Source organism: Hypanus sabinus, chromosome 11, assembly GCF_030144855.1.
Source record: "Hypanus sabinus isolate sHypSab1 chromosome 11, sHypSab1.hap1, whole genome shotgun sequence".
NCBI lineage: Eukaryota > Metazoa > Chordata > Chondrichthyes > Myliobatiformes > Dasyatidae > Hypanus > Hypanus sabinus.
The window spans coordinates 51,710,232-51,734,218 of NC_082716.1; the positions used below are offsets into that span (position 1 = coordinate 51,710,232).

The 23,987-nt window shown below is 40.4% G+C and overlaps 1 protein-coding gene across 1 annotated transcript in view; it reads left to right on the forward strand.

The window, feature by feature from the left end:
- Nucleotides 1–5,517: 5,517 nt before the first annotated feature.
- dab1a (DAB adaptor protein 1a) overlaps nt 5,518–23,987 on the forward strand; it is a 360,974-nt gene continuing 342,504 nt past the window's right edge. The window contains exon 1 of the mRNA XM_059983518.1: nt 5,518–5,640. The gene's annotated coding sequence lies outside the window, so the exon portion shown is untranslated. The remainder of the gene's footprint in view (nt 5,641–23,987) is intronic.

Below are 23,987 nucleotides of genomic sequence, written 5' to 3' on the forward strand. Positions count from 1 at the left end.
TCCTTAATCCCACCACTGAACAGCAGGCCATTGTTTCCTGGTCATTGTCATCAATTTCTCCAAAGATCATTCATCCTGCAGTCTCCAAACTCCCACTGCCTGTTCTACATCCTCACCAAGATTCCCAAGCAGGACTGTCTCAATAGACATGTTGTTCTTATTGGACACTTCAACAATTTCCAGCTTTCTGACTCCAGCAGCATGAATGTCAATTGTTTCTATATTTCCATATTATATGTTTTAGTAAGATTTTCTCTTATTCTTCTGTACTATAGCAAGCATTTATGCAACTTACTTAATCTTCCTTTATAAGAAAGCCCCTTCATCTCAGTAATGAACCCTACAAACCTTTTCTTCCTCTGATACATGTGCATTCCCTTTAACAATATGCAGTATTCTGACTATTGTTATTTCAACAATGTTCTATACAGTTGTAAGAAGACTTCCACAAGACACCCCCCTTCACTGTGCAGAAAGGACCATTTGTCTTCCAAGTTACCTGCCTCATCTTGCAAGTCAACTTCCAATCTACGAGAAACACCTGTTTGCTGTAGTCTCATTCTTTTAACCAATATTTTGCTATTCATCCTGAAACATTAACTTCCTTTTTCTCCACAGATGCTTTCTGATCTGCTGGAGATCACCAGCATCTTCTGTTTTATTTCAGATTTCCCAAGTCAACAGTATTTTACTTTGGCATTATAACAACTTCTATTTGAGGAGCTGAATGGAGAATCTTACAGCAGGGAATCCAATTTTTATGAGCCTTATGGAAGGATTATACATTCAGGATAACAGCTTATAGATTTCCATATCTTTACTCTTTATATGTCATTGCTGGAAGTTGCTGTTGGAAATAAGCGTAAGTAACAGTGAGCACAATTAGCCCAGTCATAATTCTACAGCAAAACCTGGCTGGGTATTTTCCTGATATAAACTCAGGTTTAGGATTTCTAAATGTTAATTTTACAATGACCAGCATCCTTTCTGTCACCTTGACAGATGGAGACAGCCTGGAGTTACTGAGATAAAAGGAATTACTATGTTAATAATCTTTGCCAAAAGCTAACAAGCTAGCCACTGAAATTGTTCTCCTTAATGAGCTGGGGCTACAGATGGATCCACGTTATGTTTCAAATACCACATGACACATGGGCAGAGGTGATATTCATTCAGACACAATGGGACATAAAATTTTGAGTGTAGCATCCCATTTTCTTAGATGTCAGGAAGATAGCCACATTGAGTTGTTATTGTGAAACTAATGTCTGATATTTGGGAGGGGTATTGGGATCCTTAATTAATAAATGAGAGGCCAAATGTCTGCTTTAGGATTCTTCTGCAAAATTAAAAAGTGCACAACAGATGACAGACAATTAAAGTAAACTCCCTGACAACAATAAGTGCAGTAACTATTTACAAGGAAAGTCAGTAACACTAAACCTGAGATAACATATAGGGCAGACCTGACATTTATAAAGAATCTAAGAATAGATCCAAGATGAAGGGGATTTCTTTTCCCTGTCTGAGAACAATCCTGCACAAGGGCAGCTATTACAGTCTTTTTGGTTCAGTGTTGTCAGAATAATTCTGATGCATTGTGAGAAGCACCAAGGGAGATGTACCAGAATTGTGATAAAAAGTCAGTTGACAAATTAGCTCCTTATAAGTATTCCCAGCTTAGGAGCAGTTAATGCATTTTTTTAAAGTGTTAACTCTGCATCGAATGTTTGATGTGACCAGATCCTGTAGTGTGCTCTGACTGCTATTCAAACCCCCTTCTCTCAATATGAGTGTAATCTGGATCTCTGAACAAAATGCAGAAATGGTCAGCGCAAAAATGAATTAATTTATTTTATAGTGGCTTCTTTGTAAGATTGTTCACCATATCTGAATTCCCATCACTCTATGAACTGATAAGTTGAAAATAATAACAGAAAATTTAGTGTGGAACTCTCCCTCTTAAATAACTGACTAACTGATTATGTGAAATTTATGTCTTAGACAAGGTTCAAGGTTTTATTACAGAAGATTGTGAATATGACCTATTTATTTTTTTAAATGTTAGTATTACTGTACTTAAGCATAAGTCAGAAATAGCTGAAATGGAAAATCCTTATTTTGTATGATTTCTATATGTTGCTTTTCTCCCTAAAGTTGATTAGGCTGTTGTGTAACAAAATACATTTTTTCATCTAATTGCAGTGATATATCTGAATAACGTGGGTTATGAAATGAAGGAAATGTAGTTAAAGAATGTCAAATGCATTTGGTTTTGTGCGACTCCTGCTTGATTGCATGCAGCATGGGCCATAAAACAGCTTATATTTCTTATGTTGATGTCGGATCCCTATGCGTGTGGTTGTGCTTGCACATGGGTAGACATACATGTGTATGTCTAGGTGTTTCAGAGAGATAATGTGGTGTTACAATATGCAAAGCACTTCAGTGTGCATGAGCCTGTGTGATAGACAATTCCGATTGTGTGTACGAGGCACCTCAATGAGTTTGCATATCCCTGATGATTATTAGCCTTGGGTAAATGTTTGTGAATGATTCAACCTGTAGATGGAGCTAAAAGTACCTGTTTTCAGGCTGCAGGAAGAGGAATGCAATATAGGGCTGAATCTTAACCCCCCAAAACAGATGGTAAATTGTTGTGTAAGAGGTTAAATTACAAATTATCTGAAATTGGAACCAACATGGCCTCAAATTCCATCAGTTATTCGTTTCAGCAGAGGGAGTACAAAAAGCAGGTTGAAATATAAATATCATGAATTCTTGCCTTGCTTTTGTATAATTCAGTCTAGAATTATGGACAGCAAGGCTTTCTGGATCTTGGGAAACCAGAAAATCAAAGCAGGGCAGAAAGGTTGATTCCATTAGGTAAGTGGCTTTTCGACACAATTTTAAAGTATGGGAAAACAGGAATGTTCAACCACCTTCCACAAACTACCTGAGCCAAGATTAGGTCCCTTCTGTATTATCACTTTTGCTGAAAAATATCAGATCTCCTGAACCACGATCAGGATCCTCTCTGCAGTTTGTACATAACCCAGCAAACAGGATCACTCCTTTCTGATTCACAGTCCATCTCCACCATCACACAACTGTTCTCAGATGCTTTGGCCCTCTGAGGGATGCTTTCTCCCCATTCCCTCATCAGGTGACCTCTGGGTGGGAGCCTTGCCATTAAGTGCTACAAAATGTTTGGGAAGCCCCTATCTCTGGGTTTGCAGGCCTTGCATCAGAGGCCATAATCCCATCTCACACATGAGTCACTTCCAGAGGAAAGCTTTAGAGTCCACTGCAATAGACCTTATTTCTTTTGCACGAGTGAATGGATCAGAATCAGGTTTATTGTACTAACTAATGGTGCGAAGTTCTTTGTTTTGCAGCAGGAGCACCAAGCATGATATAAAAATTACTTTAAATTTCAAAAATAAAATAAATAATGCAAAAGAAAATAATGAGGCATTGTGCATGGGTTCATGGACCATTCAGAAATCTGATGGCAGAGGAGAAGAAGTTGTCCTTAAAAGACTGAGAATAGCTCTTGAGGCTCCCTTACCTCGTCCTTGTTTGTAGTAATGTGAAGAGAGCATATTCTACCTAAACAAGTTATTTTAGTTCCAGGAAAATTGGGCAACTGTGTCCATTTGGTTACTTCCTGTATTTAATAAGCCTCCCCAGGAATTCCCTGGATTTTACATGAACCTCCTGTAATTTATGAAAGTTTCAGAGAGCTCTCGTTGGGGCATGAAGGTACAAGTGTGCAATTAGCTGGAGTCTGTTTCTGACAGGATGAAGTGCCATTTACACAGTTGGCAGTTGTTTATTATGGAGGGGTGGAGATGACAGGACTTAGTGGTTGGTCGATCAGCTAGTAAAAGAAAAGATTGAGGGGGGAGAGTTTAGAGGATTGTGAGAGTTGGGAATGAGTGGGATGAAGAGCCAACTGTCAAAATGGGGAGAAAGGAGGCTGGATGAAAAATGATCAGATTATTAAGAAGAGAGTTCATGAAATCAGAATGGGGCAATACACAGGAAATCAGATTGGGGAGGGAATCTGATACAGAGAAAGTGCATTGGAGGGGGAAGATAAATGAAAGTGGGGAATTGCAAAATATGGGGATGGAGAAAGAATAGGGTATGGGAGTTGAGGAATGAATTGGAATGGGATACACAGAATAGTAGAGGAAGAGGTTAAAGAGAGGAGAGGGGATTGATGTTGGGACAGGACCAAAAAACAGAATAGGGAATGAAAGGACATGTTCAGTCAGATGCAACTTGCACAACACCAGAACACAGCTCATCAAACAGCGATATCAGTAAGCTTGAACACCACTGCTTTGTTTATGCTGTAAATAGTCTCTGAACAAGTTTCATTAAAACCAATGGAAATGTGTTTGTAGGGTTCACATGGTCATCAAAATCAGCAATCAAAAATGAATACATCCCCATTATCTTTTGGGATTAAAGTTTCTGATACAGAGCAGAATTTGTCACAAGGGAAATGGAGATTAAAATTCTTTCAAGGAGGAGTGAAATAAGTACTTCAGGTGTTATAACCATTATTCATACCTTTTGTTAATCCCAAAATTGCTATTAATGTATATAATATTGCTATTGGTGCTGTTAGTTCGAACATTCGGTATACCAAATTCTGTGTTACTTTAAGGATGGCATTAACTAGGATTCATTTATATGGTTAGTATCAGCAGCAATTTGTGCACAATGTGAATATTGCTGCTGCTGTTTTGCTTTTTTGTTGTCCAAGTAACTACTTGAGTAAAGAAGATGCTATAGAATACTGGAAAATTTTGTTTTTCAATATTTTCAGTGTTAGCTAAATCCGAAGATCCCAGATATGTTAATAACCTATAGTCCCACAGGTTTTGTTATTAAATGTTAATGTGAAGTTAGACAATACATAAAGGAAATCCCTGCATGACAAAGAGCTCTGTTTTACAATATTTGCATGTTGCATCAACCACAACTAAATATTTATCAGCTTATGAACTAAATATTCATCAAAGAAGTGCAAATTGACTCTTCTATATTTTCTGAAAGTAAAAGTATTGAGAAATTATAATCTGTAAGTGCTGCATTATTTTTATATTAATTATGATAAATTAAGCAGGATCTGAAAGAGAAGGGTCAATGCCTCAGTGTTTAATTGTGCATTGTTAATACGCATGCTCAGAGGTTCGACAGAATTTACTGGGTCATTGTCATACAACACAGCCAAAACGTTTATGAAGCTCTATAGGGGAGGATATTGGGCTTAACTGGCACATAATGATTTGGCTCATAATGAATACTGGCCTTTGATTTTATTCTCTACATTTGAAAGATGAACTTTGAACTCTTGCTCGATTGGTCACTTCGACCTAGTCTTTCACTCCCCTCTTGGGAGAGGTAACCTGGCAACATCACATGGAACAGAAAGCGTGCTCAGACTCTGGCGGTGTTCCGTGAACGAGTGAGATGGTTCATGCAACACACTGGCTAGCAAGAGGGAGATAGCACGAGTGGGTGACAAGCATATCTCACAAAAATGAGTTTGTTCGGTGGTGCAGTCATCCTGAATGTAACATCAGATGCAAAGAAATTCAGGTGACAGTTTATTTTATTCAGGTCAGTGTTTACATTCAATTGTATATTTTGTTGAGTTGAATTTCTTCTCCACAGGCATTATTCTGGATCAACCCACTTTACTTCTATGTTTCCTAATGTATATTTTGCAACAGCATAAAAATCATTATAGCTTTTTTAATAAACAAGAACATTGTACATTTTTTGCACTTTGGATATAATTATATGAAAAGGTCACAATTTTCTTATGTAGTATTTTCTTTGAAGTGTACTGTATGCACATATTTCAAAAATATTCATACATCTCTACAAAGATTTTGTACTATTTTTTAAAGGACCATAGCAGTCAATGTAAAACTGTTGGGAAAACTATTTAGGTCAGTTTCTTAACATGTGACAGTGTGATATGTGAATTTGCATCTTACTGATGTAACTTCATTGCAAATGAGGTCATCACAGCAAGTAGTTTAAAGTTTTCCACCCCAAAGTGAACCAATCTCTGGTTAGGTCAAGTTTGAAAAAAAATGCTCTTTGTTTAAGATACCAGATTTTTTAAAAAATCAAATGATTAGAGTATACTTTTAAGAATATTTTACCACAGCGTCCCAAAATAATCAACAATGCATTACTGTGAGCCAATAATAATTATTGTGAGCCAAAAATAAAATATCTTTCTTACAATCTTGCCATTATAGCACAGCTAAACTCTGACTAAACTGGACAAGAGCTGTGCACACAAAAACACTAAGTAATTGTAGAAAGTTTGTAAATAAATATAAAAGGTATATTATTTTTCTTCAATGAGGCATAGTAATCATGGGGGTAATTTGCTCTTTGCACTGAATATAATGCATTTTTTATGAAGGCTTTTCACAAAGGAGTCTTGATTTCACAAAGAGCACAGAGGACCCCGCACCCCCACCCCCACCCCAACTCCCCAATCCATTGGATAAAGCAACTAAATCAGTCTATGACTAGACAACTCATATTTAGTTTGATCTTGCTGAATTTTCATAACATTTCCAATGCAAAATTTTCCCAATGCCTGTTTAAGTTAATCAACATATTGATTCTCACTCACTGGTTGGCTGACTCTGTTCCTAAAATTTACGTGAAAGCAAAGTTGATTGTTTGAACTGATAATTATCAACACCTTGTAATTCTCATCTAAGAATGCTGTAAATAGAAAGAGAAAGAAAAGTGCTGGCTGTGTGCCAGTCTGTATTGTGACCTGAATATTCTTAAACCATGAAATAGATCATTTATCAATGCTGCTTAATATGGTAAATAAAATGTAAAAGGGAGCTTCATGTGGTGTAATTTATGTTCCAAAGTGAGTTACTGTCAACAATATAACTGAGACATAAACTGCAATTCACTGTTTATTGCCACATCTTCAGTACATATTTAAAAGAAAAATAAGGTGAAATTATATATTTAATCTAGTTTTCACTTTGATGAAGGTGCAGGGTGTGTGTAGGTGGATTTCTAGCTTCCATCCTTAGTGAACATGACAGCGCCACTGCCCTGTGCTTGATACTGATGTTAAGATTGACAAAAACTTTGTTCTGCTTTACCCTTGTGTACTGGAAATTACATTAAACAATCTTGAATCTTGATTCTCATAACAGTTCCAGCTAGTGCCAGCAAACTGTGACTGTGAGTCAGCACTTCACTGTATCTCACTAGTTATTAAGTGGCAAGGAATTTGTTCTTCTCCGATGCCTGTTATGCAGGGTGTGTCATGTGCAGGCACAGGCAGCATCTCTTGCTCAGGAGCTACAAATGAAAGTGAACACGCTGCTATTGTCAGAGAGTTTTCTCACTTCTGCCACTATGTTGGAAAACAGATCACTGACAAAGCAGGTGAAGGTGATAGGGCCTGGGACACTACCTTGAGGATTTCCTGAACCTGCGGCAGGGATAACTGATCTCCAACAACCAAAAACACTCCCCTGTGGGCAACATACGACTCCAGCTATTGGAGTGTTTTTTGCTCGATGCTCAGTGACTTCAGTTTTACCAGGGCCCATTGATGCCACATTCAGATAAATGTCCAGAGTAACACCCTCACTTTACCTTTATACTTCAGCTCTTTATTCGCGTCCACTGCTAAATAGTTTTTTGACAACTAGACTGTGAAAGTATGAGTAGATATCAGTTATTTGTGCAATCTGATGCCACAGTCTGTGACTATTTCATGATTGACAATGGACTACCTGAGTGAGATTAGCACAAGTTTAAGTTGACCTCTGTTACTGAAAACAAGCTGCCTTCTTTACCGCGTTGTGGCTGTAACAGTAACACTGGATGAATCTGATCTTGGAAACTTTAATGAAGTAAACAGCATATCAGAGAAAGTGTGCTGAGCATTTAGACTTTGCACTGGAGGCCTTGGCAGAAGCAGTGTAAAGTTAGGGAGCACTCCTGTATCCACATTAGTCCAGGAAAATCTCCAATCTGTTTTTTTTCCTCTCGCTAGTGCTAACTGTGCAAGATGGTAGTGGATGTCCTTTGTTCTCTGCTCCTATCATTTGGTTCTATCGACTTCAGTGGAGCAAATTGTGGAAGCAGGATTAATTCTGTGCTAATGACTACATTGTGCGTGTAGTTTAGATGCATGAGATCAATTTTCAACTCTGTGGCCTCAGAGACATAAGGGAAGCTTCCTGTCAAGCTCAATGCCAAGGGCTTAGATGCGGTTCTGCAAATATTCAGTGAGTTCACACGTGTGCTCAAAGTCTGTTAGTACATATTCAAATGTTGTATCTTGCTAACTGCACACCGAGCTGCAGTTCATTTTACCTTCATCCCTCGTCTGCTAAATATCAATTAGTCAGGGTTTATATTACACAAATTACCTTAGCTTCACGTACTTATCACCACTAGAAGCTTCATACCAGATCTTAAAATTTACATGCTCTACCATTTGGCAGTCAAATCACCCAAACAGTTTGCATCAACAATTGCTTTATCCTTTCTTGCAGGATGAAATGGTAGAAAGCCAGGGCCTGTAAAAGGAACTCTAGGGGGAAACACAGCAATATCTTCATTCCGACATGGGGGGGATTGTATGGGTCATATTGGAAAGTCTATTGTGAGAATATGGCTAGCAGGAAAAACTGAAACCAGCCCCATGATTAATCTTCCTTCAACATCACATTTTCTGTTTGTCCAACAGCCTTTACTGATTTAGAATCAGCGGACAATGCAAACATCTAAATTTACGCTACTCTTCCCCCTCTGCCATTCTGCCTTCAGATCCCAGCATGTGCAGGTTGATTAAACAGTGCAGAAGCAGCTAAAGGCGAGTGCTAAAGAAGGTCCTCCATCACTCCATCCTTACATTCCTGCACCGTCTCCAATGCAAGCACATCTTTTCATAGATAAGGGGCCCAGAAATCTACAAGTGTGGCCTGACCAATGCCTATAAAGCCTCAATATTACATCCTTGCTCTCACATTCTAGTCCTTTCTCACCACCAAGCCAACCTGCAAGTTAACCTTTAGGGAATCTTGCACAAGGACTCCCAAACCCCATTGCACCCTAGACTTTTTTTTAAAATTTTCACCCCATTTAGAAAATAGTCTATGCCTGCATTGCTTTATTTCTCAACAGAGATGGCAAGGTTTGGGATAGATAGTAAATAGGTGTTTACCATCAAGTTTCTGAATAGATTTTTATCATCAACGTAGGGAGGAACGAAATGATTATATTATGTCAGCTTTTTGCTTTCTTCCCTAATCTTCACTCCAGCCATTTGGTTCTTTGGATAGTGGTATGTGCAGTCTGTTCATGACCACTACATGTTTTCATATGTTTTATTACAAGGCCCCCACAGAGCTGCCCCAGGACAGGAAAAATTGTATCTGTAAGTCCATTTTGCTGAGTAACATGAATCTTAATACACTTTCTCTTTGTCAATTTATCTCAGAGTGTTTTACCTTTCCAACACATTTGCTTGAGAACTGACTTAAACAGTGACAAAAATTTTAATGGAAAATATTAATTTAAAAATCTGCATTAATTTTATTTTATTCATCACTCATAATGTTTTCAGAAACCAAACAGCTCTTTGAAATGATAGAGCCTGGCATGCTGCATAGATTGCAAAGCCGTTTTCTTTCATATTATTTGATGTACTATGATGCTGGATGAATTGGTTCATCTGAAGGATTAGCCCAGTGCAAGGTCTGCTCATTTCTTTTGAGAGTATTCTAAAAAAGAAAGTCATTGAAGTTCAGGAAATCCCTGGGAAGAAGAATTGTTGCTGTTGGTTAACTTGCTTGCCTGGAATTCACAGTTGATCCCTTTGAGGATATGCAGTTGATTTGTGAAATGACAATCACACCAACAGACAGGCTTGATGCAGATGTGACTGATAGAGTTCACCGTGGTCTTTGTTAGGAAGTTAAAGATGTATGTTTTTGCAAGTGTCCTTGGTCAATGTTGGATTAAAATGAAAACAGAAAATTGCCTTGGTTAAATTGTACGTTTAGGTTGCGAGGAATAAGTTGGTATTTGTAGTTCCGAATGTACTGAAGCCAATTTCCTGAGCATGACTGTGAGACGTCATTGAAATAGCAACATGCTGCACAGCTCCAATTACTATTGATTGGAGGTTAACTGGTCATTGTAAATTGTTTCATGAACTAGGTTCGGGTTAAACTGGGGTTGCCAGGGCGACACGGGTTGAAGGGCCAGAAGGGCCTTCTCCGCGCTATATCTCTGAAACTAAAAACATTCTTTCAATTTCCATTCATAGGAATTAATAAAGAACCTTTTCAAATTGTGGGTTGTGTGAATAGATTTAGACACTAATGTAATATAATGCCAAAACTACTGCAATTTGTATACACAGGGAAACTACAAACTCCTGGGAGTGCACATCTCACACAACCTCTCGTGGTCCCTGACCACATCCTACACAATCAGGAAAGCTCACCAACGCCTCTATTCTTTGAGGAGGCTGAAAAAAGCTGCACTATATGCATCTATACTCACATCATTCTATGGGTCTCCTAACAGGATGCATCACTGCATGTTACAGAAACTGCACTGTGGCGACAGGAAGGCTGTGCAACAGTTAGTCAAAACCACCCAATCCATCACTACCAGCCTGGCCATCATCATGGACATATATATAGAAAAGTGCTGGAAAAAAGGCCAATCTTTTCATTAGGGATCCCACCCTCCCTGCTCATGGACTGTTTGTCCCACTTCCACTAGGAAGGAGGCTATGCAGCATCCATGTCAAGATGACCAGACTCAAAAATAGCTAGTTTCCACAAGAAGTAGCAAGTCTGATTACCACCTCTACCCACTAAACCCTACCCCCACACCCCCAAGCAGCTCGACTTTATCATTTCCTGTCAGTCACCTCATGAACAGACACTCCTGTGCCTAGATTCACTTTATGGACATGCAATCAATCTATGTATATAAGCTATCTATTTTATTGTAGTGTTCTTTCTATTATTGTGCTTTTTCGTGCTGCATCTGATCTGGAATAACAATTTTACCATTCTCCTTTACACTCGTACACTGGAAATGAAATTAAACAATCTTGAATAAAAAAGTTGTAATTTTGGGTTTTACTGATAATCTTCCCATTATTATTTTTGTTGTCTTTAATATAAAGTTGATAGTTTCCTGGAAATTTAATATTGTACCTGTTTAAAGGTTGAATAATGCCTAGCTATTGATTTGTTTTGGTGCTCACTTAGTGCATCGTGTTAAAATCACAAACTGCAGTTACCAGCATGCACTGCATCTGAGCCACCATTTAGGAATTCCCAGATTGGGAAATGTTGGAAGATATTCCCATCTTTTGAAATGAAGTTCTCATTTGCAGTCTCTTAAGATGATTTGCAATCTTTTAAGTTAAGTTCATAGGTAGTGCAAACCCAAAACATTTCTTTGTCTATATTATAAGTGCAGGTATTTATTATTATCATTTCAGGCAGTGTTAATTATATCATTTTAATTTTTATTCCAAATACACATTAATTTAGACTTTACTGCAGAACAATATACCCCACAGCTATGAAGCGTTTCTGAATTTGATGCTGATACTGGCTCTAACAGTGCTGATTTGCTAGGTAACAACAATGAGGATTGTCCAGGCATTTTCACATTCGTGGGTGGAGGAGAGAGAAAAGCTCATCAGAAAAGTTTTCACAGGACTGCTTTAGCGCTTCCTGACAGGTCACTACATTTGCCATTGAATCTGGCAACAATTTATTCAGATTGTTCTCTCTCCTGAGATAAAATCAAGAAAAAGTACATATGTGAAGATAGTCACAAAGAAGAGAAAATCTGCAGATGCTGGAACTCCAAGCTCCACACACAAAGTACTGGAGGAACTCAGAAGGCCAGGCAGCATCTGTGGAAAAGAGTCGATGTTCTGTGTTGAGACTCTTCATTAGGACTGGAGAAAAAAAAGATGAGAAGTCAGAGTTATGGGGTGGGCAAGAGGGGGAGGAAGAAACACAAGGTGATAGGTGAAACCCTTTTCCCACTCCTACCCTACCCATAACTACCCATCATTTCTGTCCGGTGCTTCTTCCCCTTTGCTTTCTTGCATTGCCTTCTCTCCTCTCCTACTAGATTTCCCTTATGCTGACTTTGACTTATTTTATCATTAGTCTCCAACTACCTCAAAACCTCATCTTTAATAATAGACTCCAACACTTGTATCTCTTTCACCAATCAACTTCCCAGCTCTTTACTTCACCCCTCTTCCACACCCCCCACCTCCCGGTTTCACCTATCACCTCGTGTTTCTTGCTCCCCTGCCCCACTATCTGACTCTGTCTCCTCATCGTTTTTTCTCCAATCCTGATAAAGGGTCTCAGCTCGAATATCCGCTATACTTCTTTTCATAGATAATGCCTAGCCTGCTGAGTTCCTCCAGCATTTGTGTGTGTGTTATGTGTAGTTAGTGTATTTTTAAAAGCTTTCTTAATTCAAGTCTAGTGGAAGCCTACCTGCCATGAAGCTAAATGGCAAGATAAATTGAGGGCAGCACACACAAAATGCTAGAGGAACTCAAATTAACAGGTCAGGCAGCATTTTTGGAACTGAATAAACAGTCAATGGTTTGGTCCCAGAGCATTTATCAGGACTGGAAAGGAAGAGGGAAAGAAGCCAGAATAAAAGAGTGGGGGCGGGGGCGGGGAGGAGAAGGATGGCTAGCTGAAGGTGACAGGTGGGTAAAGAGTGGAGAAGAAGGAGTCTGATAGGAGAGGAGAGTGGACCGGGGAGAAAGAAAAGGAGGAGGGGCACCGGGGAGATTTGCTAGGCAGGTGAGGAGAAGAGGTAAAAGGCCAGAGTGGGGACTAGAAGAAGATGTCACTTCACTCTTTAAGAAGTGAGGAAGGCAAAAGAAAGGAAATTATTGGCCAGTTAGCCTAACCTCAGTGGCTGGGAATGTGTTGGAGATTATTATCAAGGATGAGGTTTTGAGGTAGTTGGAGACTAATGATAAAATAAATCAAAGTCAGTGTAATTTCTGTAAAGGGACATCTTTCTTGACAAAGTGACAAGCAGGGGTACAAAGGAGAGGCAGTGGGTGTCATTTACTCGGATTTTCAGAAGGCGTTTGATAAGGAGCCACACCTGAGGCTGCTTAACAAGATAAAATCCTATGGCGTTACAGGAAAGATACTGGCATAGATAGCGAAATGGTTGTCAGGCAGGAGGCAGTGAGTGTGAAAAAAGGGGCCTTTTCTGGTTGGCTGCCGGTGACTGGTGGTGTTCTTTAGGGGGTCAGTATTGGGACCATAAGATACGATAAGACCATAAGGTACAGGAGCAGAATTAGGCCATTTGGCCCATCAAGTCTGCTCCACCTCTGCTTTTCACATTGTTTGTCAATGATTTAGATGACGGAATTGATGGCTTTGTGGCAAAGTTTGTGGATGATATGAAGATAGGTGGAGGGGTAGGTGTAGGTAATGCTGACGAAGTACTGTGATTGCAGCAGGGCTTAAATAAATTGGAAAGATGGGTAGAAAAGATGGAATACAGTGTTGGGAAATGTACAATAATACATGTTGGTAAAAGGAATAATAGTGTGGACTGTTAACTAAATCGGGAGAAGATTCAAACATCAGAGGTGCAGAGGGACTTAGGAGACTTTGTGGAAGATTCCCAGAAGGTTTATTTACAGGTTGAGTCTGTGGTAAAGAAGGAAAATGCAATGTTGACATTTATTTCAAGGGGAATAGAATATAAAAGCAGGAAGATAATGCTGAGCCTTTATAAGACACTAATCAGACCACACTTAGAGTAATATCAACAGTTTTGGGCTCCGTATCTTGGAAAGGATGTGCTGTCATTGGAGAGAGTCCAGAGGAGGTTCACGATGATGATTCTGGGAATGAAGGTGTCAACATATAAGGAACATTTGGCAGCTTTGGGCCTGTACTCACTGGAATTTAGAAGAATGTGGGAGTATCTCATTGAAACCTACCAAATGTTGAAAGGACCAGATAGGGTTGATATGCAGAGGATGAGGTTTGGTGGGGTTATCCAGAACCAGAGGGCACAAAATTGAGAAATGACCCTTTAGAACAGAGGTAAGGAGGTTTTTTTTAGCCAGAGAGTAGTAAGTCTGTGGAATGCTTTTGAGGCGAAGTTCATGGGTATGTTCAAGACAGAAGTAGATAATTTCCTGATCAGTCAGGGCATCAAAGGAAATGATGAGAAGGCAGGAGTATGGGGTTGAGTGAAATTCAGGAACAGCTATGATGGAATAGCGGAGCAGACTCGATGAGCTGAACGGCCTAATTCTGCTCCTGTGACTTATGATCTTATCAGAGCAAATGGGGAGGAAAGATTTTTTTTAGCAGAAGGAGAAATCAATGTTCAGGTTGGAGGTTACCTAGGGGAAGCCCATGTTGGAACAGGAATAGGGATAAGAATTAAAAAGGTTGACCGGTTGGAAATTCCGCTTTTGGTGGTTGGAGCGGAGTGGAGTTGCTTGGCAAAGCAATCCCCCAATTTATGCCAATGTAGAGGAGCACCAGATACAACAGATTTACAGGCAAATTTTTCCCTCGCCTGGAACGACAGTTTAGAGCCCTGAATGGAGGTAAGGGAGGTATGTGTGCAGGTGTAGCACTTCTGTTGATTGCAGGGCTAAGTGCCAAGAGGGTGATTAGTGCGAGGGATGAATGGACAAGAGCATCATGGAGGAACAAATCCCTGCGGAAAGCTGAGTGTAGGAAGGAGGTAAAACTGTCTTTGATGACACGATCCTATTCGAGATGTCAGAAGTTGTAGAAAATGATGAGTTGCACGCAAAGGCTCCTAGGGTGGTAGGTGAGGACAAGAGGAATTCTATCCCTGTTAAGGCGGTGGGAAAATGTGGTGAGCGTGGATATCTGGGAAATGGAGGAGATGTGGGTGAGGGTAGTATCAATGGTGGAGGAAGATAAAACCTGTTCTTTGAAGAAGGAAGACACTTCCGATATCCTGGAAAGGAAAGCCATGTCCATGGAACAGATGTGGTGGAGATGAAGGAATAAGTAAAGGGAGTAGCATTTTTTAAAAGAAGACAGGGTCAGGGGACATATAGTCAAGATAGCCAAAGGAATCAGTAGGTTTACCAAAGATAGTTGGGTTGAGTTGTTCTCCAATCTTGGCATTTTACTTGAAAAAGTTTTGTCTTCATGTGATGAGAGATTATTATTGAGCTGTTGATTGTGATGTGCCCTCTGACAGCTTAGTCTTTATTACTTTTTACTCAGCTGTCTTCTTATCTCATTTGACGTAAATGACTTTCTACGCCATTTTGGAAATTCATTTGTGATGTGAGGAGGAAATCTCATCGCTGATTGGCTGAGTGTCAAACTTTGTGTGTTGTCGTCTGGAATTTTGTGTACATCCGCTCATAAATAGGATTGAGGTCAACATGTCTGTTTGCAGAATTTTTTGCTGAAAACCACGCTTTAGGAATTCTCGTATAAAAGATGTTGGCAGACAGTTTGGCTTCAGAGATGGAGACAGATCGAGAAAGGGAAGAGAGGTGTCTGAAATGGACCAAGTGAATTTAAGGGCAGGGTTGGAGGGAAAGTTGATGAAATTGACAAGCTCAGCATGAGTGTATGAAGCAGCATCAATGCAGTCGGCAATGTTGCACAGGAAGAGTTGGGGTGCATTATCAGGGAAGGGTTGGAACATGGACTGTTCTATGTAGCCAGCAAAAACACAGGCATTGGTGGGGTCCATGCAAGTGCCCACGGCTACCCCTTGAGTCTGGAGAAAGTGTGAGGAACTGAAGGGAAATTGTTGAGTTTGAGGACTAGATGGAGGAGGGAAACTGGCTGGATCTTTTCTCGAAAAAGAAGCAGAGAGCTTTAATGCCTTCTTCATGTGGAATAGAAGTGTATAGACACTGGACATCTGCGGTGAAAAAGAGGCATTCAGGGCCAAAGAATTGAAATGTGTTGAGGAGATCAAGAGCACATGAAGTGTTGTGGATGTAGGTAGGGAAGGACTGAACCAAGGAGGATAGAATAGAGTCAAGGTATGCAGACACGAGTTCAGTGGGGCAGGAACAGGCAGAGATAATGGGCTGGTCAAGTTAGTGGATCTTGGGTAGGAGGTAGAAGCAAATAGTGTAGGGTCAGGGAGTTATGAGTTTGGTGACAGTGGCCAGGAGTTCTCCAGAGTTGATGAGGTTAGTGATGGTGTTGGAGGCAATTTTTTGATGGTCTGGAGTGGGGACCTTTTCAAGGGGTAGGTAAGACGAGGTATCTGAGAGATACGGCCTGGCCTCAGTAAAGTAGAGGTCAGTCCACCATACTACAACAGCATTCTCTTCATCGTCAGGTTTGATAGTAAGGTTGGGATTGCTGCAGAGGGAATGGAGGACAGTGTGTTCAGAGGGGGTAAGGATTGAGTGGCAATGAGGAGTTCTTCTCAAACCTTAATGCCTTCTTACACACTGAGGAGTGAATCCAAGGTAAAGTGATGTGTTATTTTAAAACAGGGTAGCTTTTCCACAGGGATTTTCCCCCCTAAATCTATTTTCTATGATCTGCATGTCACTGGCAAGGCCAATACTTATTGCCTGTTCCTAAGTGCCCTTCAAAAAGTAGTGGTTAACTCATCTAAAACCATTGCAATCCCTATGGTGAAGGTAAGCCCTCTGTGCTGGTCATACCTTATATCGGTCACTGGAGCCTAAGAGTTCATATTTTTAAAGGGTATGGTTGTTCAATACCAAAATGATTTTGAAATGCATCAAATATGAACATTTCTAACAGGAGGTTATTTCAGGCTTGCAGTTTAACTGTACTCATCAGTAATGATTTACAATGAAACCACAGCTGAACCTTATTCCAAAGTGTTCAATGCTATTAAACTGGCTCCACTGTATATACGTAGCTCCTTGATCTCATTGGAATTGATCGCAAATTGATATACAAATGCTTGAAAGGTGAACTCAGGCAGCTATTCCAACTAAATGACATTAAAGTGTCATTTTATAAGACTTTATAATTACACATTTCTGTTTTTTTTTTGCAGTGGGTAATTGTCCACGTCATTACTCACAGAGACTTCACCTTGGCCAGGCAACAATGTATAGACAATAGTACTAGCACAAATGGATCTCTGCTCCCTTTCCCCATTCCTTGAAGATGACAGCTCCTTCTACTAAGTTATGCATTATCCTCAGGGTATGAGGTACAGGTGATTATTTTTAAAGTGGATTTAAGTGTTCCATTTACAGGCAGCATGTCTGCTCTATTCAGGAAAACATGTCCATCTTGTGTCGATTGTAGTTCCCAGCCCTGGTTTGATACTGATGATGCAACCCAAAATAGAAATCTCTTCACTGGCAAGATGTATAAAAGGCAAGTATAGTCACCACAACTCATTTACAATCCTGAGGCTTCTTCTGGTACAAAGGAAATATGTACAGGCCAGCATAACATAATTGGTAGGCCTGTATGTGCTTAATTCTAGAAATCTCCCAGCATTCACCACAGGGGCCTAACCCTTTTGCAAGATGAATATGAACGTTGAACAAGCAGTTACCATAGTGCATTTGAAGCCAAATATGGGTGAAGCAAGTTACTGCATTTTAATGCCGTCAATTGCACATAGATCTTCATTGACCATATTCTATTTGCTAAACATCATAGTTAATAATATTCTATTTTTGTCCTCAGTTTGAATAAGAGCAACACAGTTCTGTTAATAGTATGTAATTAAAAAGGTTATTTTTTTCTTTTGAGACATTTATTTTGGTCAGATATTGGTTTCTGTTTACATTTTGATGCGGGAAAAATGAATTGGGCAAAATTAATTTTTACTTAAGTATTACCATCAACATGCAAAACCAATAATTCATAAATTGCTCAATAATTATAAATTACAGATTATATTTACCTTTATTTTAATAAAATGAACTGCTATGTTGTCTACAAAAACAAAATACCCCTGCAGCTGGAAGTGAGAAGAAATGTTGCTGGGGGCACATTGTTGTTGAAGGAATATCTTTTCACTTCTCAACTTGTACCATTCTGTGCTAAGAGGTTGTAGGTTCAAGTCAATGTTGAGTATGTGAGCACATAAAATAGATTGGGGTTGCTAAGTAGTTCTAAGTGTGTCTGAGTTCTCCTAGCGAAATAGTATTATTGTCTGTTGTGTATGTGGCCTGGTTACACAACAATGCTATTAATAAAAACACTGGAGATGGGAGCTAATGTTCGTGGTTCTTTACTGGCAGAAACCGAACTCGGCATACACGTACAGATCAATACGTGCCTAATAGCACATTCAGTGTCGTGTTACTAAAATATAAAGTAGTCCCTTATTATACTGTAGGCTGTACGGTACATTGTTGTTCTTTAATTATTATTGAGAAGGTAATGATGATCTACCTTGAAACATAGCAATCAATCTTGCTGAGAATAGGTAGGGAGATTGGACCTAATTCCAGAGAGAATGAAGGAAAAGTGTTTTATCAAGATGATGCCTGACTTGTGGCAGACTTGTGTTCTTTGGTGGAACTGGTCTTGGTTTATGGAGGAAATGCTGGAGAAGGCTTTCTCTCTGCAACATTCCCTTTACCATCTCTCATACTTCTGTTGTCATCCCACTTCATCCCAGATGGATCAGTGATAGAGTTCCATTCACCCTGCATCTGCATCCAGTCCATAATTCTTAGACTTTTTTGCTAGCTGCAACACAATCTCACCTCCCTGCCTATCTACAGAGTAACACATACAAGTTGTTAGAGGAACTCAGCAGGTCAGTTGACGTTTCATGCTGAGCCCTACTTCAGGAAGTGTCCCCTCCTAACTCCCTTCTGCTTTTGAAAGGGACCATCCTCTTTATGACTCACTAGTACATTTGTTGCTCTCCACCCACCCCTTCCTGTCCACTGGCACTCTCCTCTACAATTGAAGGAGATGTATCAATGCCCCTACACACTCGTCACACAATGCCCCTCGTCACTATTCATGGACTTAAACAGCCTTTTCAGGGCAGAAATTCACATGGGCTGCACTCTATATCACCTATTGCATTTGGTGTGCTCAGTGTGGCCTCCGCTACATCAGGAGATCAGACACAAATTCAAAATAAAGTTATGATCAAAGTGTGTACATGTCACCATATACAACCCTGAGATTCCCTTTCTTGTGGGCAATCACAGTAAATACAAGAAACACAATAAAATGAAAGATCACCATCAATAGGGCAGACAACAACAAATGTAAAGATAACACAAACTTTGCAAATACAAAAAGCAAGAGGAAAAATAAATAGTAGTAACAATACTAATAAAAGCAGAGGTGGAGGAGTCTGCCTCATGATCAACTCTTCCTGGTGCACAAACATATCAGTGCTGTCCCAATTCTGTTCAGCAGACCTGGAACATCTAGCAGTAAAGTTCTGTCCTTTTACCTACCACAGGAGTTCTCTGGGGTCATTTTGGTAGCAGTTTACCTCAGGTCAATGTCAATCAGGATTCAGATGATCTGAGCAATGGGATCAACATGCATGAAACAGTACACCCTTTGCCTTCACCATCATTTTGGGAAATTTTAATCAGGCCAGTCTGAAAAAAAATCACTAACCAATTACCATCAACAGATCACTTGCAATACCAGAGGAAACAACACACTAGACCATTGCTACAGCACCATCAAGAATGCCTACTGTGCTATTCCATGCCCTCACTTTGGGAAGTCTGATCAACTGGCTGTACTTCTACTCCCTGAGTACAGGCAGAGACTGAAGACTGCAGCATCAGTAGTGAGGATCAAGGTAGTATGGACAAGGGAAGCACAGGAGTGCCTACAGGACTGCTTTGAATCGGTGGACTGGTCTGTCTTCAAGGATTCATCTTCGAACCTGGATGAGTATGCTGCAGTTGTTATCAACTTCAATTAAAACCTGTGTGGGTGAGTATATGCCTACAAAGTCTTACTGTACATTCCCAAACCAAAAACTGTGGATGAACCAGGAGGTACGTCATTTGCTGAAGGCTAGATCTGTGCATTCAAGTCTGGCAACCCAGACCTATACCAGAAAACCAGGTATGATTTGCGAAGGGCTATTTCAAGGATGAAGAGAATTTTGAACGAGGTTGGAGGTGACATTGAATGCACGACAACTCTAGAAGGATCTGCAAGACATTACTTCCGACAAAGCAAAACCCAATAGTGTGAATGGCGGTGATGCTTCACGCTTCACTACCAGATGAACTCAACACCTTCTATACCTGCTTTGAAAGGGAGAATACAACTACAGCTGTGAGGATCCCTCCTGCACCTGATGACCCTGTGATCTCTGTCTCAGAGGCCAAGGTTAGGCTGTCTTTAAAGAGACTGAACCCTTGCAAGGTGGAAGATCCCAATGGAGTACCTGGTAAGGCTCTGTAGACCTGTGCCAACCAACTGGCAGGAGTGTTCAAGAACATTTTCAACCTCTCACTGCTATGGGCAGAAATTCCCACAAGTCAAAAAGGCAACAATTATACCAGTGCCTAAGAATAAAGTGGGCTGCCTTAATGACTATCACCCGGTAGCACTCACATTGACAGTGATAAAATGCTTTGAGAAGTTTGTCATGACTAGACTGAACTCCTGCCTCAGCAAGGACCTGGACCCATTACAATTTGCCTATCACCACAATAGGTCAATGGCAGACACAATCTCAATGGCTTGCTACACGCTTTAGACCACAAACACCTATGTCAGGATGCTGTTCATTGACTGTAGCATTTAATACCATCATTCCCACAATCCTGATTGAGAAGTTGCAGAACCCGGGCCTCTGTACCTCCCTCTGCAATTGGATCCTTGACTTCCCAACTGGAAGACCACAATGTATGCAGATTGATGATAACTTATCCTCCTCACTGACGATCAACACTGGCAGACCTCAGAAGTGTGTGCTTAACCCACTGTTCTACTCTGACACATGATTGTGTGGTTAGGCATAGCTCAAATACTATCTACAAATTTGCTGACAATACATCCATTGCTGGTAGAATCTCAGGTGGTGATGAGAGGGCGTACAGGAGTGAGATATGCTAATTAGTGGAGTGGTGCCACAGCAACAACCTGGCACTCAACGTCAGTAAGATGAAAGAGTTGACTGTGGACTTCAGGAAGGGTAAAACAAAGGAACACATACCAATCCTCATAGAGGGATCAGAAGTTCATGTCACATGCCAGTGATAATAAACCTGATTCTGATTCTGATAAATAAGCAAGAAATAACAAGAACATAAGATGAAGAATCCTTGAAATTGAGTCCATAGCTTACGGGAACAGTTCAGTGATGGGGTAAGTGAAGTTGAGTGAAGTTATCACCTCTGGTTGAAAAGCCTGATGATTGAGGGGTAATATCTGTTCCTAAGCTTGGTGCTGCAGGTCCTGAGGCTCCTGTACCTTTCCTCCTGTTGGCAGCAGTGAGAAGAGAGCATAGCCTGGACTAATTTGCCAAGAACATGTACCCTGTCAACAATGGTTATCTTAAGCTTCCACTTGCCAGCTATTTCAACTCCTCTCCCGTTTCCCAAAGCCACTTATGTGTCCTCAAACTCTTCTCTGCCAGAGCAAACTAGAGGAAGAGTATCTCATATCTAATCCTACCTCAGTAGTACACAACCCAATGGATGAGCATAGAATTCTCCAATTTCAGATAACCTGCTTTCCTCTTTAATCTCTTAAGAATACCATACATGAGTGGGGAGATCATAACTAGACTACAAAACGCCAGTTCAAGAACAGCAAGAAAATAAGAGTACAGTTCTGCTCACCATGTTGCAGGAAGGATGTGGAAGTACCTGATCTAGTGCATTGAAGGTCATGAGAATATTTTCAAAGCCAGAGAATTTTAGTTAAGTGGAGAAATTGGCTTGGCATATTTAGCTTTCTTTAGATTTTTCTATTGGCAGACAAAGCAAGGACTGTCAGTTTCAACTCAATGACATAATGAAGAGATTGGACCTTACACTGAATATCTGTGAGACCACACTACCCTCTAAGTTGATATTGAAAAGATGGAAACATGGAATGCTTCTCAGATCTTGGGGAGGACAAATTGAGAAGAAATTTACTGCTGCCTTCTGTGCACTGGCACAGAACTCACAGTCCACCAGGCAGCAGTAATACTTGTTCTTTTGAATGCTTTAGAGCATTGCACTACCTACAACAGGCAATTCAGGTCTCTGATGAAGTGCCAACAACCTGCCTCATCAAATTTCTCTACTAATTAACCATCTCCAAATTCAAGTTATCTTTCATCAAACACTGTTTGAATCTCAAGTGGACCTGATGCAAGGTCTTAGCTAAAATGACAGTAACTCCTTTCCCACGATTGATGCTGCTCAACCTGTTGTGTTTGTCCAGTAGATTGTTTCTTGACTCGATTTTAGAATCTTCAGTATTTTGTTTGAATTTCTTCTTCCATTACAGAACTAAAATAACTTTTATTAAAGCTGTTAGTGGCATCTTTTGAGTTTGGGACAAAGTTAAGATAACTTTTGACATGATTGACAACACCTTCCTCCCTCAGAGACCTTCTGCCATCATCCATTAGGTGCTCTTGCATTCACCTGGATCCTTTATCTATTCAGTCCTAGTCAGTTTTGACCTTTACTATTGCTTCTATCCTGCTTTCCAATTATCCCAAAGATTCTTCTTTACACTTGCCAGTTTTCATTTACAAACTGGCTCTTGGCATCATCAGCTTTTCATACAAATGCAATGATATACAGCTCTACCTCAAAAGCGCTTGTCTGGAATACAGTACTGGATAAATTAAAGATTCCTCCAACAGATTGTTGGCTAGTTCCATCATGCTGAGCATTAGCCCTCCCCAGGGTTGAGTGCTCAGCCCTCTGCTGGTCTGTACTGCTAGATGTCAATGCCCTCAGGCTACAAGCCACCAGATTTTCAGATTATCGCTAGAATGAACCCTAACAATTCTTAAGCAGTGACATTTCACCAATTTCATCGTGCATGCTTTATGACAATAATTAGTGATATTAATCTCTGAATAACCAAACACTACTCTTTGGTGGTGATCCAATCACAAACAAGAGAAAATCTGTAGATGCTGGAAATCCAACCAACACACACAAAATGCTGGAGGAACTCAACGGGAAGAGGCAGCAACTATAGAAAAGGGTATAGTCAATGTTTCAGGCCAAGACCCTTTCTCAGGATGGGAGATAAAAAGATGATGAGTCAGAGTAAGAAAGTGAGGGGAGGGGAGGAAGAAACACAAGATGAAAGGTGAAACCTGAAGGTGGGGAGTGGGGTGAAGTAAAGAGCTGGTGAAAGAGACACAGGGCTGGAGAAGGGGGAATCTGATAGGAGAGGACAAAAACCCATGGAAGAAAGAAGAGGGGGAAGGAGCACCAGGGGGAGGTGATGGGCAGGCAAGGAGATAAGGTGAGAAAGGGGAAAGGGAATGGAGAATGGTGAAGTGGGGTGGAGGCATTGCTGGTTTGAGAAAACGATGTTCATGCCATCAGGTTGGAGGCTAACCAGACAAAATATAAAGTGTTGCTCCTCTAACCTGAGTATGGCCTCATCACGACAATAGAGGAGGCCATGGACTGACATGTCAGAATGGGAATGGGAAGTGGAATTAAAATGTGTGGCCACTGGGAAATTCTACTTTTTCTGGCAGATGGAGCATTGGTGCCCAGTGAAGTGGTCACCCAATTTACATCAGGTCTCACCGATATACAGGAGGCCACACTGGGAGCACTGGATATGGTAGATGACCACAAGACATAATGGTGAATGTTGCCTCACCTGGAAGGACTGTTTGGGGCCCTGAATGGTAGTGAGGGAGGAGGTGTAGGGGCGGGTGCAGCACTTGTTCCACTTGCAAGGATAAGTGCT